The following is a 20068-nucleotide window of genomic DNA, read 5'->3' on the forward strand; positions in this document are numbered from 1 at the left end:
AGGTGGATTTATTTTGCGGTTGAAAAGTAATGGAATTCTTTTTTGCGCATCAGTAATCGTCCCTGCATTTTAATCAGTAAATTTATTTAACTAAATACTTAATATTCAACTAATTTTTAAAGCTGGAATTAATTATGATTTAACTCTTTGGTTTTTGAGGTTTTTAATAATACTATATAAATAGTAATATAGATAGTACCATGGCCTACACAAGAGAGGGGGGCTGGGGGGGCCATAGCCCGAGGGCCTGGGTCACCGATCGATTTTATAAAAATAATTCTTACTTTTTGTTCGTCTTCATTCTTGAGAGTTAATTCAACTTGTCTTTGATACCTGCTATGGGCGAACTTCATAGAATTCGTTTGTCGCAACTTCGGAAAGGTCCGCTTTTATTAGTATTGTCAATATTTTTACGCTTATCTTAAAAATAGACATGCATTCCCATTTTTGTAAAAATATTAATTATTATTTTGAGTGGCAATTATATTTTATTTGACTAAATTTTATTTTAATTAAAAATATACGCGTTTTTTCGAAATTTTTTTATAGTTTTTTTTTCCAAAAATTCGACCTAAAATAATAAATAAAAAAACATATTTTTATACTTTTTTCATTGTATTCTGCTAGTTATGCCGGTGTCTATATTTAAGATAGAGAGATAAAATTACACGAAATTGAAATTCATTAAATTATTTTTAAAATATGAATATATTAGCAAATGGATCAATAACTTGTAAATATAAACGCGTATATTTCTAATGTAAAATTTTAGCACTTGCCACGAAAATAGTTAATACGGAGTAAACTAAAAGAAGCTCTTTACTGTATGCTATGTAAAATGTTTCGCAATCAAAATAATATAAATTTAAGCAATTTAGTTAAAGGCGGATTTTTACTAAAAATAAGCCTTGGAAAAGTTGTATTATGGTGCTGAGCATAAAAAAATTTAATTGGAAACTGCTTCTGAAATCGTTAAAATGACATTGCGTCGATTAACATTTACAATTGCTAATTTAGTGAGAGTTGACCAAATGGAAAGTAATTTTATTAATAATATTTTTATTATAATATTCAACTAAAAATGTAAATAATTGTGTGATAAAAAATATTAAATATTATGTAAAAAAATATTAAATATTATGTAAAAAAATATTAAATATTATCTAAATAAAAATGTAAAATATTATTAAATTGTTATGTAAATTGTATTTAGCTTTTATTTAATGTAAATTTAATTGTTTTTACAACATATACAACTAATATAAATTCTATACTTTTATATAAATTGACAATTTTATTTAATACTCGTATATCATTAATATTTAATTAATACAACTATTCCTATATGTTTATTATAAAAAAAATTGATTTAGTGATTTTTTTCGCGGAAACGTTTAAGTTTTAAATTTTATTTTAATGAATTAATTAATTTTAAATTAGTTATGTTTATTTTAAATAAAGAGAGCTCAATTTAAACTGTTTTGGGTCAGCATATTAGATTATAAAAATATATTTTAATGAAAAAAATAATAAAAATCTTACTAAAAATATAGTAAAAATGTATCAAATCCAACAAGAAGCAAATAAATTTAATTTTGGCAATTAATGGGTTAATATTAGTCTCTGATTAAAACGCGAATTTTAACATAGCTTTAGCAGCTGATTTATAAGATATTTATCAATGGTATTAGGCTTTTTATACTTTGGAATTTAAGTTACATGTAGTTTGTCGAGAAAAATGTATAATATTATATAATCCAGATATTTGTAGCATTCCTACGCTATCTATAAATTTGTCAATCTTTTTTTTGAAAAAACGACAATTTATATTTAAAAAATCAATGATTCTTTATTTAATATTTTGCAACTATGTACACACTGTAATTTGTGCACGAGATCATTAATGCAGGTAGCGTTCAACTCTAATTTTTTAGATATACGTTATTCCATTATATTTGTAATTTAATATCACAGATTGCCTGACAGCAACTGACAGGAGCCGCCGATGCAAGGGTTAATGTCGTCAAGTCTCGTCACGAAACAGAAACACTATCTTATAAAAGAAATATGTGGTGAGTTGTTTGTAACATATTGTATGTCAATAAAACCAATTTTAGCTTAGCATAGCTTAATAAAAATACTATACTGGAATAATTTAAAAAACTACAAATTTTATTTAACATTCTAGCTTGAAGTTTATTACCTGGCTTTGCCCGGAATAGGGTTCAAGCTCATTCCCAAATTAATTTATTTTATTTATCATAACCAATTTGCTAAACACAATATTTTTAGCGTATTGCAGTAGCACGTTAGTACGTCGCTGTTTAGCTCAACTTGCAACTTGAAAGTTGAAAAAAAGTAACTTTTAACAAAATAACAAAATAGACATTCTATATTATATAGTATATTATTTTAAAATCGAGCACTACTCCCTAAAATATATAAAATATTTAATTTAGTTATAGATTAGGCCACTATATGACACAACAATTCAATTGAGTTTATAAACACACAGATATATAATACTTTGTTTGTACATTGAGAAGGGTTTTGACACTGTGTGGCATAAAGTTTTATTTATTAATTTAATTACTTGCGTGACAAATCTAATCGCGATCAGATGGGAAAACTCCACTCAGAGAAAAGTTCCAATGGGAGTCCTTGGTCCTCAACTTTTCTCTTTATTCAATCAATTTGCGCTATTTGCGAATGAATATTAAAATAAACGTACACATAAAGCAGAAATAAAAATACTAGAGAGCAGGAAAGTTGCTTTTAGCTACTGCGCCATTTTCATAGCAAATAAAAAAATAAAGTAGACAACGCTAAGCCACGCTACTATTTTTTATTGTGTTATAATATGGTGCGACTAAAATACCTCAGTTTTTAAACGTACTTTTGGCAAATTCAGCATAATTATATTTCTAGAGAGAAATAGCAAAAACAAACTATTGTTATAAAATACATTTAAATCTATGATAAGATCACTGTTGTATAACTAATATGCCAAAATAGCTGTTTTATTTTATGTTTTTAAAAATCGCCATAAATACCTTGGCACTAACTTTTTGAAACCGTCAAGGTTTTTTTATAGATATAAATAAAACATATTTATGGAAAATCTGTATAGGTGTTTTAGCGACAAATTATACACAGCTTAATCCGCTGCAGTAGTATTTTATTGTCCGGTAAACAGTGCACGAGGCACGCACCGGCCGCACGAACCCATAAAAGTCGCCAAGAGAATGTGCCTACGTCACATCAGTATTATAGCTAAAACAGTACCGCTATGTTTTAGCTATAATAAAAACTAAATAAATATGTATATATAACTGATGATGGAGCAGATGCTTTAATTAAAACAAAAAAATATTATTGAAATAGCATTACATATGAAATTCAAACACTGTATTTTAAATAGTCAAAATATTGCAGCCAGAAATACACAGTCTACTGCTGGATGTTATCAGCCTAATTAAATTTATTAAAACGAGACTCTTAAATAGTAGAATATTCATGATAATATATAATAAAATAAGCAATAATCACAAAAATCTCCCTTTCCATACAGAAGTTTGTTGGTTATCCGGCGAAAAAGTACTTAAAAGAATAGTAGAACTAAATGATAAGGGATGCATTTTTTTCATACAAAGATAAAAGCTCAAAGCTGCCCAGCTTTTTTTGAAGACTAATAGTGGCTATTGATAGTATGCTACCTAGCTAGGTATTTAGATTTATTTTTAAATTTTGATGAATTCTCATTTCTCGAGAGATTTTGATGAATGAAAAAATGTTTGTAATACAGTAGAGTATTGCATATATATTATTATGTAATATTCTTAAAATATCCCTTTAAAAAACACATGCCATCTGAGATAAGCTAAATAAAATAAATAAAACATTGTCGATCAAAAAAAAACACGATAAAAAATTGACTTAGTAGATCAAAATAAAATGGTTTAAGAGTACGCGATCAAAAAATTTGGATATTACTGTTTTAGAGTGCGCTTAATAATCGCGATCACGTCCGTTATTCTTGTTCGTCATGGTCATGAAGTCAGCGTTTCACACCGTTCCTCTTGCACGAGCTATCCACCTTCTCAACGAGTGAATGATGTTTTTAGCGATAGCTATGAGGATCTAGAAAAAATAAGTATAATGATGCTTAAATATATTTCAAGTGTGCAGTATTAATTTATTAAAAAAATTGATAATATATCCGTCAAAGAGTGTGTGAATGTATTATATACTAGCGTACATTTGAGTTGATGTATTAACAAACTAATAAATTATTTATAGTCTACAACACTTAAAATATGTGCCGTACAATGTGTGCCATTATTGTAACCTAAGAATTGTTGCACCTATCGAGTAAAACTCTTTCAACATTTGCTTTGCTAGAATAGATCAGACGATTAAAGTGGAAGCGGCTACTCATATCTAAACTTTGAATGTATCATCTGTGTCGATTCAGTATTAGTTTTATTGAATTCGTGTATAGAAGTTTAACAGAAAGCTTTGCGTGCAAATTACGTCCAAAATAAAGTGATTTTGTTACGGCAGCGTTCTGACTTACGTTGATTGAAAAAAGGAAAGAGATCAAAGATTTTACTTTAACTCAACTCTTTGATTTTTTTATGATTTAAGAAGAAAATTAAATATTTATCTTTCAAATAGATTTTTATACTTTGGCATTTTTATACATAGTAGCTCCCCCCCTAGCAATTTAAAATTGTGAAATATAACTAGAAAGAGAGGCGGAGACCTTGGCATCGAAGGGTGTATTAATGTTGTTCTAAAGAGGTAAAGTTGGTGTAGCGAGTAAAAACGTGGCCTTGGTACGTGGCACGGTCGGTGCGAGCGAGAGTTTCGATAGCATACGGTGAGTCAGTGCGAACAAAAATATTATTACAAAATACGTGCAATACAATTTAAGAAGAAAATTAAATATTTATCTTTCAAATAGATTTTTATACTTTGGCATTTTTATACATAGTAGCTCCCCCCCTAGCAATTTATAATTGTGAAATATAACTAGAAAGAGAGGCGGAGACCTTGGCATCGAAGGGTGTATTAATGTTGTTCTAAAGAGGTAAAGTTGGTGTAGTGAGTAAAAATGTGGCCTTGGTACGTGGCACGGTCGGTGCGAGCGAGAGTTTCGATAGCACACAGTGAGTCAGTACGAACAAAATAGTACTACAAATACGTGCAATACAATGATTATGAATTGTTCCTTTAATAAAAATAAATAAAAATTAAAAACATTATCCATATCTGTATTGATATAAAACATGTAAGCCCATTCTCATTATGCGACGATTAGAATTATCTGATATTTGAAATGAACTGTTTAAAACCGATTAAACAATTTAATCCAACCTTACAATGTTACGCAGTATATTTAAAATTATAATTATCTTCATAACACGTCAAAGACACATAAACGAAGATTTTAGCTTTAAACGTCAGATTAAGCGCAAACAATACGAGCTTTTGGGATAATAAGTTAGGCCTTGATTTATACGTTCAAATTCACGAAATAGATTCTGGCATTCGCAAGCCGCAAACGAGCGCGAGGTATTGTTATCGGCCAATTTATTGCTGTCAACGAATTCGCTCAAAGGTAAAGATATAGACATTTGAAACCACTTTGGAAGATAGCCAACACGGTGAAGTTTAACAACACGGGAGGTGTAGATACGTTTCAATGTTGAAATATTAGAACGGTCGCTGTGGCTACGAAAGATATTCGAGCGAAACTTTATTCAAATTCCCGAGTAATCTGATTTAATCAAAATGGGAATATTTAATAATCCGATTCGTGGAAGGAATTAAAACTGAATTTTGGTGTTCGATTATTCAATATATCTACATATATTCTCTCCAAGAGTATCGCTTTGAGCGATGGTTAGCGTTCAGAATTGATGGTTATTTAATTAATTAAAAATCGATATGTTTATAAGCAATTTTATTTGAAATAAAAAGTTAGTTCATTAGAAGTATTCATAAAGAATTTTGGATGTTTCCTATTGTGTTTCGTTTTTCCATGAATTTTTAGCTCTGCAAGTTTGCAAGCTCTGAAAATCGAAAATTGTTGACATGCATCGTAAATTTAGTAAAAAACTAATACATCTAGTATAATAATAACAATGTATATTTTCTGTTATAAAACATTTATTTCGCTGTGATAAACACATTTTAAAACAGACATTGAAATAAAATGTATGGTATTAGTTTAATGTTTTTTTTAATGGTTGAATGATGAAAGGAAGAAACGAACGATTAAAGTCAATTAATAATGTATGCTTTGCCATTTTGTGCTATTTTAGTTTGTTATTATCGTAATTTCCAGTTAGTGCTATAATATTATTCATATTAAGCTTAGCGCAAATATTATTGGTTAAACCGTACTGTATGTTTAAAGTTTAACTTCAATAGAAATTCTTAAAAACGTGTTACAATTATTTTGACAACATAAAAGTAATGATGTGTTTTAATTATATGAATTTATGCTGTTTTTTAAATGGTGATAGAACCCACAAAATATATTTACTTTAGATTATCTAATTTATCATTCCAAAAAGGTTTTATTAGCACTCACTTATTTTCTTGTCATTAACCGCAAATCATATGTCATATGTTTTCATATGTGAACAATTTTATGTAAGCCTTAACGATGCAAAAAAGCGCTAGTTATAATTTGAGTCTGTTCCTAGTTTATATAGCGGCTTAATTTCAGTTTTTTTATGTTAGATTTTATTTGTATGGGAACCCTAGGGGTGTGAATCCGTAGCTAATGAGACACAAGGTGGAATCTAGATAGAAATTTTATTACAATATTTACCTGACGATTAATGATGAAACGTTTTCTTCTAGCGGTGGTAGAGAAGCTGGCGCAGGGATGATGGCGCGAGTCTCAGGAGGCAGTTCCTCTTGCTGCGATGATCGTGCTCGGGAGTATCAGGTCATATCTTTGCGTCTGTCGATGGCGGTGAATCTGCTGGTCTCTTTGATTGGCTGCTGGACTTCTCCTCATCAGAGTCCGGGCGACAAATTATGCAGCGATCATTCGCTGAACGTCGAAATAGGTATACGCCTTTAGAAAGCGACCTTCGCTCATATGAATGTCATAGATGCAGTGATTTATTTAGCCATAAAATAATTCTCTCAAAGAGAGAATATTTACTATAAAAACTCGTGTTATACATGAGATAAAAGACATTTAAATTAAGAAAAAATTGATGTTTTTGGAAAAGTATTTTAGAAGACTTTAATTAGCTATAACTGAATGAAAGCCATTATTCAAAAATATGATTGAGGCACTGATTTTAGATTTTAAATGCCATTTAATGCAAAATAATATAGCAAAAATAGCTACAACAAGTATTTATTTAATATTTAATATTGACATTGCTTTCTTAAAATATGATATAATACACATATTTATTTTATTTATTAATTTAGCTTATGACTAAATTTATAATAACACAAATAAAGCTTATACCAGTGTTTTTCTTAATTTGCAAAATATTTGTTAAATAATGTGATTTTACATTAATTTTTTTGTGTTAACATAATTTTTTTAAGACTGTCATTTTAATGTCGTCTTAATTTTCGAAAAAAATTAAAATCGCGGGGGTATTTCTAGTGGTTGCGGCATCACAACGAGGTGCTTTTCGTCCAAAAAAAGCACAAGTCTGATCAAGTATGAGCTGATTTTTAGTATATAATTTACTGATATATTAAATACCGCAAAATTATTTTTAAAATGTGAGTTGCTTGTGTTTTCATTATTTATTTATTTATTTATTAAAATTATAACCATCGTGACGTGACAGGCAAACCCAATGCGTCACGATAGTCAAAAGTACTAATACATCATAATACATACAAATATAAACAAGACAAAACTACAGACACAAATCACCTCAACAGGTGTGCTTTGTCCCATACGAACTAAACCAAAACTCCATATGTGCAAGAGAAAATGTCAATATTACTATGGACAGAATTGAACAGATAAATAGCCTTGGCCAGAGAAGAGTTGGCAAGTGCTCCAGTTCTAGACTTTACAGGCAAGAATAGTGGATGCGACCGAGAACTATAACCACCTTCAGGAGCCCACATTTGAAGCTGCTCGAGCACTGAAGGATTGTCTACGATGCCCTTGAGCAATTTCCAGAAGTGTTTAATTACATAAACACTTCTGCGAGTCGACAAAGAAACGTATCCCAGGGCTCCCAAAATAAAAGCACTGGGAAACAAGAACGGATAATACCCGTATTCCTTCAAGTATAAATATCGAAGAAATTTACGTTGTACTTTTTCCAGCTTCAATTCATTACATTGATTCATTACGCCTGGGATCCAAATGATGGAGCTAGTTTCTAGTATGCTGCGGACTAGAGTATCATAAAGAGTGCGCAATACTAAAGTATTCCTGAAGTAACGCGTATTTCTCAAGATAAAACCGATCATTTTTAAGGATTTGCTATGAGTCTCTGCAATGTGCTGGCTAAATTTCCAACGTTCTTCGAAAGTCACTCCTAAATCATTAGTTGAAGAAAACCTTTCCAGAAAATATCCGCCTAGATGGTATGAATATTTTGCCGGCGTTAATGACCTTGAAAATGAAATTGCGTGACATTTCTTTACACTGAAAGGCAATTGGTTATAGCAAGCCCATTTCCATATAGAGTTGAGATCCTCCTGTAGGTCGAGGGAATCAGAAATCGAATGCATTTTCTTGTAAATTTTCAAGTCATCTGCATATAATAAAAAATCTAAATGCTCTATTGCTGTTTCTATGTCATTAATGAACAATAAAAACAACAATGGACCCAAATTGGATCCTTGAGTTACTCCAGTAGACGAATTGATATCTATTGGTCAAGTAATTTGAGAATAGATTTATGAGATCTTCAGAAAACCCGAAATTAGATAACTTTTTTACAAGTAAAGCATGGTTAACTTTATCAAACGCTTTTTAAAAATCTGTGTATACGACGTCCACTTGTACACCAGAGTCGCCTTAAATTAAAGTAATTAAAGAATCGCCTTAAATTAAAGTAATACATATTTATTTAAAATTGTATTATTAGTTACAGGATATAGACACTTTAGAATTGGTGCTACAATTATGAATAATTATGTGGAAAGAATATTTCTTAAATTATTTTATATACATATATACGTAGACCTATCAAGGCACGTTCATTAAAGCTGAATTCAATTTGAGTTCTATGAGAGATGAAATAATTTAATTTTCGAGAGTTAAAAGGGTAAGACACATTTAAAATGTATCAGCGTCGCGTGATTCAATACCTTCCAGTGGGTGTATTCTCCTGAAACGATGTGTGTTTTTCAAGACATTGAACTTGAGCTCTTTGTGTAACTTTCAAGCATTGAATATGCACGAGCACCATCTGGAAATGGAAACCGGTATTAGCGTTTTACGACACCACATTCTACAGCAGTTTATAAGCACAACGGTGGCAAAGATTTCCAACATATATATTTTATATTACAACTAAATATCTCGTGAGATACAGCAAAACCATATTTTATTATATTTCTATCATAAAACTAAATTTATAAATTTTACGTTTGGGTCTTTGAAATAAATATTATGTTTTTATAACAATTGGCGTGATATCATGTATACATCAATACATTGATTTTAAATAAATATTTAGTATAAGTATACGTTTAGATATTTCACAGGTTGTATTATATGTGGTTAATGGACTATTACAAAATAAAAAGGTTCCTAGAAAATCAAATATTTGATACAAACAAAATAGTTTAGAGTTCAAAGAAAAGCTTTATACCAGTCGCTTTGAGTCTGCGACGACAAACAATTTTGGTATTTGAAGAGCTTCACAGTTTAAATTCCCCGAAGACTTTTATAACAGTTAATGAAATCAAAGTATAGCCTTTTGAATGCCAATATGCCAATATATATTCGGGCGTAATTGCCATAAGATAATACAATTTAACCATCAAAATATTTATGTAAATAGCAATATATTAAATAATACTCCATAGAGATTCTATGTTTAGAAATAACAAGAATATTCACAAATTTTAAATTTGAAGTAAATATATTTGAGGTAAATAATGCGTAGGAATGCTTACGTTCTATATTCCTCGAATTTCAAATATCTATGTATATATGTATAGGGGTATTAATTTTACCAATATTTATTTTACTAATAATAAATTTACGCCTTTGCACAAAAGTATACACAACATTTATATATGAGAATTAAATTATTGTAAACATTTCAATTGAATTTTAGTGTCAAGAAAAGGCCATCACTCTTTCAATGTTTTCTTTGTGACTATTACATTGAGATTTAATATCATATAAAATCTCTCGATGTGGACATACAAGTAGACGTTATGTGAACAGATTTTGAAAAGGCATTTGACAAGGTTGTTAGCAAAAGAATTGATGGACCGCGTTTCCTTGGATGATTTAACTCGGTTGTTCTCGAGTTATTTGAGCAATCGTAGATAGTTCGTAATATACAAAGGATTGTCAAAAAATATATAATCACTTTAAGAGTTCTTAAAATGTCCAACACGAGTCCTCTGATCCATACGTTATTTATTCATAAGGCTTTCATCTGTAGAGAAATGATTTTAAATTGTTTAAATGCAATACATCTTTTTCGTTTTTTTTTATTTTTATATAATGATTGAGTATCAAAATGTGCTATACTGTGTCATTTTATATCTCGTTCACCATCAGATTATTCTTACGCTCTCTGTGAGAACGTTTTGGTTAGAGAATCTCCCACTAAAGATCTCCAAAGACAACGTCCAGCAAAACCATAGTGAATTACTTCACTTTGAATTCAATAAAAACTTCTACTCGAACTACCACACTTTTGAGAGCTTAGTTCAAACCCTAAAAAAGCTTAGCTAATGCCAGAAATCCAGAGAAGAAGTTGCTTCCACTTCGATCGTCCGATCTAGTCCAGCCAAGCAAATACTTTGAATCTCCAAGAATTGTACTGAATTGTACTCAAAAAAACGACTCTTCAGCAAGAAAAAATACAAAATGTATATATTTTAATTGCTTAATTTCTTTCATATCTGTAAGATCGAATTCAGTATTTAATAAATAATTATAATTTCGATCGATCGCAGATTAGGATTTCCTAGATTTTCCTAATCTCACAGATAATTGAATAATTTAAATCTAGCTAGGTCACACATATATGCTGAAATGATGAACTATTTCAGTTTATAAAATAAATTTTATATGTATAAAATAAAATAATAAAAATAATTGCGTGCTTAAGAAACATTTAAAGCCGTTAACTACGAATCTAGATTATTACATCAGTGAGATATTTTTCGAACATCTTGTTATATAATATTTCGCATTGGTTCAACCATTATACTTTCCTCTAACTTGCCCTCTAAAATTCTAGGGAATTTTATCTTTTTTATCTAACGCTTTTACGAAATGTTCCATTAGAACAAGTTTTATGGGTAGAGGTGGTGAAAAAACTTTTTCTGGCTTTATGAGGAGATAAAATTTTATATTATTTTTCTAAGACATATCCGCTAAGGTAATGCTTTTCTTTTAACAAGATAATGTGCTACTCTGCTGTTCCATAAATATAAAAAAAAAACAGTAATACCTTGTGGATATTTTTATTAATCAAACAACAAAAAAGATTCTATTGAATTATTAATATGAACATACAGACAACATAAGCTAATAAGATCGATAGTTTTGAATTCTCATTGTGATCTGCTTTAGAAAAATTTACGAACTAAGCCCATTACTTAGATCTTGATCATAAATTATTACCATATAATTAATTCTTGGTATTTTTTAAAATAAATCTTTTTCACAAATCATTTTTTTAGTCGTGATCTGATTAATTCATATTATACCTGTCATGAATTCCATTAAGCATACATTATTAATTTTATACTGCATCATTAATGTAGAAGCAATAAGATTGTCATATGAAATAATATTTTAGCAGTTTTAGTGCTGCATATTTTACGAATTTAATTTGTATTCTACAAAATTTATAACAGAAAATTTCACATAATTTAAACATATGGGTCTTAGAAAAAAAATATATTAATAAATCATTATTTTAATCAAACACTAATAAGTATAAATCACCATCTTCGGAAATATCATTTAAAGATAGACCTTTAAAAAGTAACGCAGCTTTAATTTAAACAATTGTATGTTTGGTGTGTTAATATAGAAATCATCCTGTATCTATCTATTCACATTTCATCATATTTGATCGATATTTTCCGATTAAATAATCACGGTGCGAGTATCATAAAAATCTGTAAACTAAATATTTACATCGAAACAGCATGTGTTATTATTGTGTTATGATTATCCAACCAGAACGACTTTCGAAAATAAGCGTTACCAGAAACATTATCCAGAATCTGAATCAATGTAATGCGAGATAACATTTTTCTTGTTTTGTTTAATTCAACCGAAAAGATATGCGGCTAACATTTTTACGAGGCTTTGCTGTAAACAAACGTTTCCTATACGAGTTGAAAATATACGAGTCTGAGCTAACAATCTCGAGAATTGAATAAACACAGGAGGAGTAAAATTGTCGTAAACAAACAAATTATAGAATGACCGTGGAAACTTTCAGAATGTCCTGGGCGTATTATAAGTAAGTAATGCCGAAAGTCTTCATGTATTTACTTTTTTTTTACATTAAATTAAGACACGTATTTATTGTATATTATATTAGTACTAGCAATTTAATACTTTTGTCTCTTATATAAATCAATAGTTACAGTTTGTTACAAAGATGGGACTAAATTAGTATGAATTTTTAATGCAATAATACCGGTATTTCCGAGAGAAAAACGGCTAATACCGGTTTTATTATACTAATTAATTGACCAAAAATATAATCCGAGAACCGCTCGCATGATTTACCATGGGTGTACCAAAAATCAGGCAACTATTGTTTTGATTTATTCAATATCATATTTTTTTATTTAATTTTTTTTATAATTAATTTCCATTAATTATGAAAAAAATATTTTTGAAAATTCGTGTGCCAAATATTTTTAATTTTAGAACAACAAATTTAGGACAAAATCGTCTTAGATTGACCACTTCTGGATATCTCCAAAATTTTTAAACTATGGATCAGATAATCACTCGCCAATTTATGCCAATAAAATTAATTACTCACTATTTTTTTATTTATTTATTTTATTTATTTTAGATTAAATTAAGACCATCGTGGCCTAACAGGTTACCCCAATGCGCCACGATGGTCGAATATATATTATATATATTATATATTATATATTATAGTTTCGATTATCCGAAATATATATTATATATTATAGTTTCGATTATCCGAAAATTCTTATAAAAAAGAAGTGCATAGAAATTTGTAAATCTGTTTGTTCAAAATATGATGTATTTTAAAAAAAATCAGATTTATATAATTGATGATATTAATATGTATGTAATTGAGGTGTGATTTATTTATTTTCATAATTGCACGTTTAATATTTATTTCTTACATACATATTTATTTCTATTTATGTTAAAAGTAACATTAATTAAATTTTAGTTATAAATATTTACGTAAAAATATGTATGAATAGTGATTAAAAATACATGCTTTTGTTTTTACTTCGCCAGCCATCCCTATCATGAAAAGAGCATGGTCATTTCTCTGTTAGATAACAGAATTACTGATAACTGTTCGGTTCAATTAGATTTGCCTGAGTAAAAACAAACGTATTCCTTTCATATTGACATATCACGCGTATACAAAAATACAAAAATATCGAACATGTTAAAATATTTTTTTTAAATTTGTAAATCTGTTTGTTTGAATATGTATGAATGGAGATAAAAATATATGCTTTTATTTTCACTTCGCCAGCCATCCCTATCATAAAAAGAGCATGGTCATTTCTCTGTTACATAACAGAATTACTGATAACTGTTAGGTACCGTTAGATTTTCTTAGGGGAAAGCAAATATATTCCTTTAATGTTAACACATCACGCGTATATAAAAATACGTCTTAATTTTTTTTTTTAAATTTGCGCCAAAATTTTTTTGCGTAGATGGACCGAAATTTTGATCGTTTTTGGACTTAATGAGATAATATTATTTTACTTTGATATCCTAAAGATGAGCATAATTTTTTCTACGCTTTTGCTTTCAAGCAATATGGGCATCGTTTTTGTAGTTCAAAAACGACAAAAAAAATATTTTCAGTACTATCGTTAGTAACGAATCAATTTTTTCCTCAATATTTGTATTACCGGTATTGGAACTACCGGTTATAGTTATATATAACCAATACAATAGACGAGACGTAAATTTCTATGGTTACTAAGAGACCAGAATTAGTGATTATTATATAAATATAATTTCGATCGATCATCACAGATTTGTTTTACCTAGATTTTAATAAACTTACGGATAAATATTATAATGATTAAATAAAATCAAACTAAGTACATAGAGTAAAATAAAAAAATCGTTACATACATTTCTGCATTGGTCAATGTACTTCAATAAAGTTTCAACAGAAGTCAGTGTCATGGTGTAATTAATACAGATAGTACTAACTTCTTAAATTGTGTACAATCCTCTTCTTTTTATGGTTGATTAGCACTACAAAAAAACTACAAACAAAGAGTAGTTTTTGTCGGTGGTACTTATGTGACGGATCTGTTCCATGCAATATTTCCAAATGATAACGCAATTGATGTGTTGATTTATATTTTCATGTGTTCAAAATGCTCCTTAGAATGTCCTAGAAATTAAAATAACTAATTAAACTAAGAAAAAAGACAAATGGTATAACAGCATTTTAAACGTTGTTATTAAAAATGACTGCCTTTTTTATCTTGTATGTTTTATTACGGTCGATTTATCTCATCTCTGTAGTAAAGAAATGTTTTATGTATTATGTACCGTATGTCAAATAACGTCGATTGTTACATTGTATATATAATATGTAAGAAAATCAACATCCGCTACTGTAAAACGATGACGCATAGTTCATATGATTAATAAGAAAACCACACAAGATATAAGAAGTATATAATTTTGAAAAATTAATACAAATAGTTTATTAAAAATACTATGAGACTTTCGACATGTGTTCTATTTAAAATATAAGGGTTCATTGCGTCATGGAAAAAAATATCGACGTAGTATTCGGAATGGTACTGTTGATTGGTCCCCGTTACGTTTTCAACGCCACGGTTAAAAAATAAACCGGGAGCTGTTATCTAGAGTACCTCTCCGTATTTTGTGTTTACCCTATGAGTACCAATATTTAGTCGGAACACTGTAATGGAATGCGACGTGGCTGATTACGTCACGTGATTTTTTAACGTGTAAGAAAAATCAAACAAAAATGAAATACATTACGTCACTTCGTTTTCACGTTAGCCAAAGGATAAAAGCACCGATAGACGTCGCGTGAAAAAATATAAAAATAAAATTATTTTATACATTGTAACAGAAAATTTGTATGTTTTCGTATGTAAATAAAGTTATTTTTAGCATACGAATATTTGTATGTTTTCTAAGAATTTTATAATATTTTTTAGACGTCTAGTATATGACTTTAAAAGTAATATGATATGCTATTACCGTACTGAGAGATATTGTAAATGCTGGAATTGAATAATGCATCAAGATGTGCGACTTACTTTCAGTTAAAGAGGAAATCAAGAGTAGCAACAAGTTAAATGAAATAATAACTTAATAATGTTTTAACTGAATTCAAGATATGAAACGTTACTATTGTATATATTCTTGCATCGCAAATTGTGAGTATAAAATATTGTGATTAAATAAAAAAATTCGTATCATTGTATAAAATATTTTGCCATAAAGAAAAATCATTACCTGTTTTTTTGAAGCTACAACGATTTAACTTTTGTTTGGATAAAATATTATAAAAATTATTTTAACAATTGCTTAAGCCGAAATTAAGGTTTTTGCCAAACTTTTCTTGGTGGCCGGGCGATTTTGCAGAATAATGGCAAGCAATTATATTTTTTAGTAAATTTCCTATAACTTGTAAACCAATTATTAAAAAACTTATTTAATTTAAAATTAATATATAGCTTTCTTATTATTTTTTGCATAAATATATTGAGACATACCTTTTGAAAATTCATTTCCCTTAATTTTTTGTACCCTTGAGCACATTTTAAAATATTGGTAGAGCAGCGGGCACCACCTATTTTTTCAAAGCAAATTTATAGTAGCTAAAAAGTAATACACAAAAAATATAGTGCTTGTTTAGAACGACGGCGCCACGCTCAAAACGCAATGGTTATGTACTCTCCGCTGCGTCACATTGCTGGTTTGGTCCTAATGGCTACAAAAGCGGCGTTTTAAAATTTAAAAGAGTGAGCGGCAGCAAGTGGGCGTTGGTCAGAACAGCGAACATCCCATGAATCTCTGCAATGAATCTACTTAAAAAGTGTATTGTATATATTGACAGCAATATTTACCTTATATAAATGGTTTAAATGTTTTTAACATGTTTAAATTTTAAAACGTATTAATGTAGCAAAACATTGTTGGCCGCTTTCGTAGCCGTTAGGGCCAAACTATTGTCAATCTCGGCAATGTGACGCAGCGGGGAATACTAAATACTTTTTGAGCGTGGCGCCGTCATTCTGAACAAGTATTAAAAATAATTTTAAAATATAAAAATTATTGTTTATATTCTATAAAAAGATAAACACGCTATAGTTGCCTCATACATATAAAATAAACGTCATATAAAAATTATAATATTATTCTCAAAGTCAGTGTGGTTTTTGCAATTGTAATTCATAGTTAAGAATTTTCTAAAAAACTGAAAAAATTATTCACAAAAGTATGTGGAACGGAAAAATGATTTTATTTTATATGCTACTTTTTTTAGGAATAGAATTTTTTTTCTGTCCACTGTATTCCAGAAGTACTCGTATGATATTAATGATTTTAGTATAATATTACTCTGAAGGTCCAACATTTATAGCTCCAGTTCTTCTACCTATATTTGAACAAGCTCTGCAATGTATGCAACTATTTTCATTATATTTATTTAGCAAGTAAAAGGATGTCTCGATGATAATAAACTGCTTTTTGCAGAAATATATTGCAGGTGATTAATAAATAATGACATTAAATTTACAGCTACCTGCCATTTCCTTTAAGACTTCTTCTGTAGATGTGATATCAACAAAACCAGTTTGGATTTAAATGAGCTTACAGAGCCTATTATGCTAGCAACGTGTTTGACTTTTCCTCACTACTCCAAGAATTCAATTTTCCTAATTTTTCTATTCAGAAAACCAGCAACCATCATCCAGCAAGAGTCAGTTAGTATATCTAAATTTTAATTTTTGGCGTTAATATATATTTTTTATTATTATTAGAGCTATTATATCGTTATATTCGAATTACCTTCAATCGATGGGCTACAGTGAAGTGTCATCAGAAATCAGTGCCATGTTGTGACTAATGTGATTGATAATATCTTCTTCACTTTCAGTCTTATTCTCTTAATGAGATTGGAATTAATATATGCGTCACTCGTTATTTGAAAACCTGGTTCACATTATTCATATTCCAATATTTTCTCTATCAACATTAGCTCACATAGCTTAGATATTTTATTGCTCAATAGAATCCAAAAAATCACTTTTTACATTTAGTAGAATTTTCCTCCACGATCGAACGAGTGTTATTTGCTTTATTTTGTACCAAGATCGACTCAATCTATGTATCACATTCAGTATTGTCATTTTTTTCCAGAAACCATTACGGTAATGTCGTTTCATGAAACATAACGCCTTGATCAACGGATTGAATTAAAAATGTAACAATTTTGCAACCTTAAAGCCGTCGTCCGGTTGCAATATGCTTTCATTTGCATGCTAGAATCTCTAAAATATAAAATTATGATGCAATACAGATGAAACATGACAGAAAAGGTCAAACGCTTATTTGTAAAACGAATAAGATAAGAGATTTCATAATGATACTTACTTTTCATAACAGCCAGATGATAGACACGAGAAAAAACCAGAACGACGGGCCTTACAATATATAATATAAGCTTCAACGGACAATAATAAATATATGAGGTCTTAATCGCACCGATGAATACTTAGTTACGTAATAACATATTTTGAAAAACAATTGAATGAATAAAAACGGTTGTTTTTTCATTTATTTCAATGCGCGTTGTTTTATTCGTTCAGTGTCTATCAAAATTTTAATCGTGAGTTTAGTGGAATCAATCGATTCTGAAGACATTTCATCGGTTTCTACCACATCTTGCCGTGTCGGCACGTCTGAAATGGTCAGTACTAGCCCATACAACACCACCCCCACTACACGGCGCCGGGCGAATCCATCCGGCACGTGTGAAATCGGCCTAAGGAAAGATGGAGCATACACATGCGGGAGTTGTGAAATTCTGCCGTATATAATAAAAATAAATATAAATAAGTGTATAGTGTGGTTTATAAGGGCAATTATAAAAAAGTGTATATAATAAAAATAAATATAAATAAGTGTATAGTGTGGTTTATAAGTGCAATTATAAAAATAAATGTGTCGGTGACAGTTGTATGCAGAAAAAGGACGCCGTAAAATTTGGTGAGTGCAAATTTTATTATATTATAAATAGGTATTTTTTTTATAAATCGTTTATGTAAAAAATTACAGAAGCATTTATTAAATTATAAATAACTGGTTTATAACCATGGAAACGATTTACAATTTATACAAAATATTAGGAATTAAAAATATTTACTTATTCGTTCATGAATATATTTCTAAGAGATTCTTTTAAGCGCGATATTTTTTTTAAATATTTTACTTAATGATGGCAATAAGCTTATACAGCGTTTTAGATTTTTTCTTCTGATTTCTTTATCTGTGAATCAAAATAACAATGTTTGTTAGTTAATGGATGCTTTTTATTGCAAGCTCTTTGATTATTGTGTTATCTTATTTATTTACATATACCGTAACGTTTTTACTTTTTAATTTTGCAATAATATACAGAATTTCAGTCATGTTAATTGCTGTATAATATTATCAACCGCGGATGTTTCGATTTCTGTTAATTGGATTGGTTTTATGTTTACTTAGCCAGACAATGTTGACCCTGAAATTTATTTTTATTTAAGAAATGTAGCATAAATATAATTTTTTATATAAAACGAATAATTATTGTTCATACATTTTTAAAAAAAATTCACGCGCCCCAAAAAGGCGACGATTCTTTTAACAAAAAATTGAAGTAAAACATAATTTATTTTTTATTTAATATTATCAAGAAACAGTAAACTAGCATCTCTCTTTTTATATATAAAGGCAAACTTTATGGTATCTCAGTATATTTTTAATAAAAAAAACGCATGACGCAGGACGCATGCCTGAGTTCAAGGCCACTAAACAATGTTCTTTCAAGACTCGTAAACGAGTCTTCGGCGTTAACCTGTTAAAATCATAAATTTTAAAATACTTTTCTGTTAAAAAAATCCAATGCCTATGTTTGTTATTAAAGTGCTTAAAATAGTCTATTGCTTTCGTTAGTTTTTTGTTGATATATCATATATATGTTTTTTAATTTAGAAAATTATATGCTGATTTCGTTACTTTGTTTTCAATAATTTATCATTAACTATTTATACCGTTATTATGAGAATTTAACTAAATACATGCTTAAAATCAGCACTGTTCTAACGTTCATAAGGGTATCGGTAAAAAAATCGCGTTAAAATTACCGACGAGAAAATATTTATAAAAAAAGCCAGATAACACTAAGTGTATTTTTTATATTTGCATTTCAATAATGAGGCAGATTTTTTTTAATAATTTATTTAGCTTATATAACTAATTATTTAAAATTTTATGCAAATAAAAAATAGATTTTTACAAATATATTTAACGCGATGAAAATTCAATAACGAATCTGGGAGATATAGCTACACACATACATATTGTTGTTATGTTTACAAAATTGATCTTGCAACTTAAAATAAG

The sequence above is a fragment of the Plectrocnemia conspersa genome, unplaced genomic scaffold (assembly GCF_051122295.1).
Source record: "Plectrocnemia conspersa isolate PC_06_02 unplaced genomic scaffold, ASM5112229v1 ptg000005l, whole genome shotgun sequence".
Classification (NCBI taxonomy): domain Eukaryota; kingdom Metazoa; phylum Arthropoda; class Insecta; order Trichoptera; family Polycentropodidae; genus Plectrocnemia; species Plectrocnemia conspersa.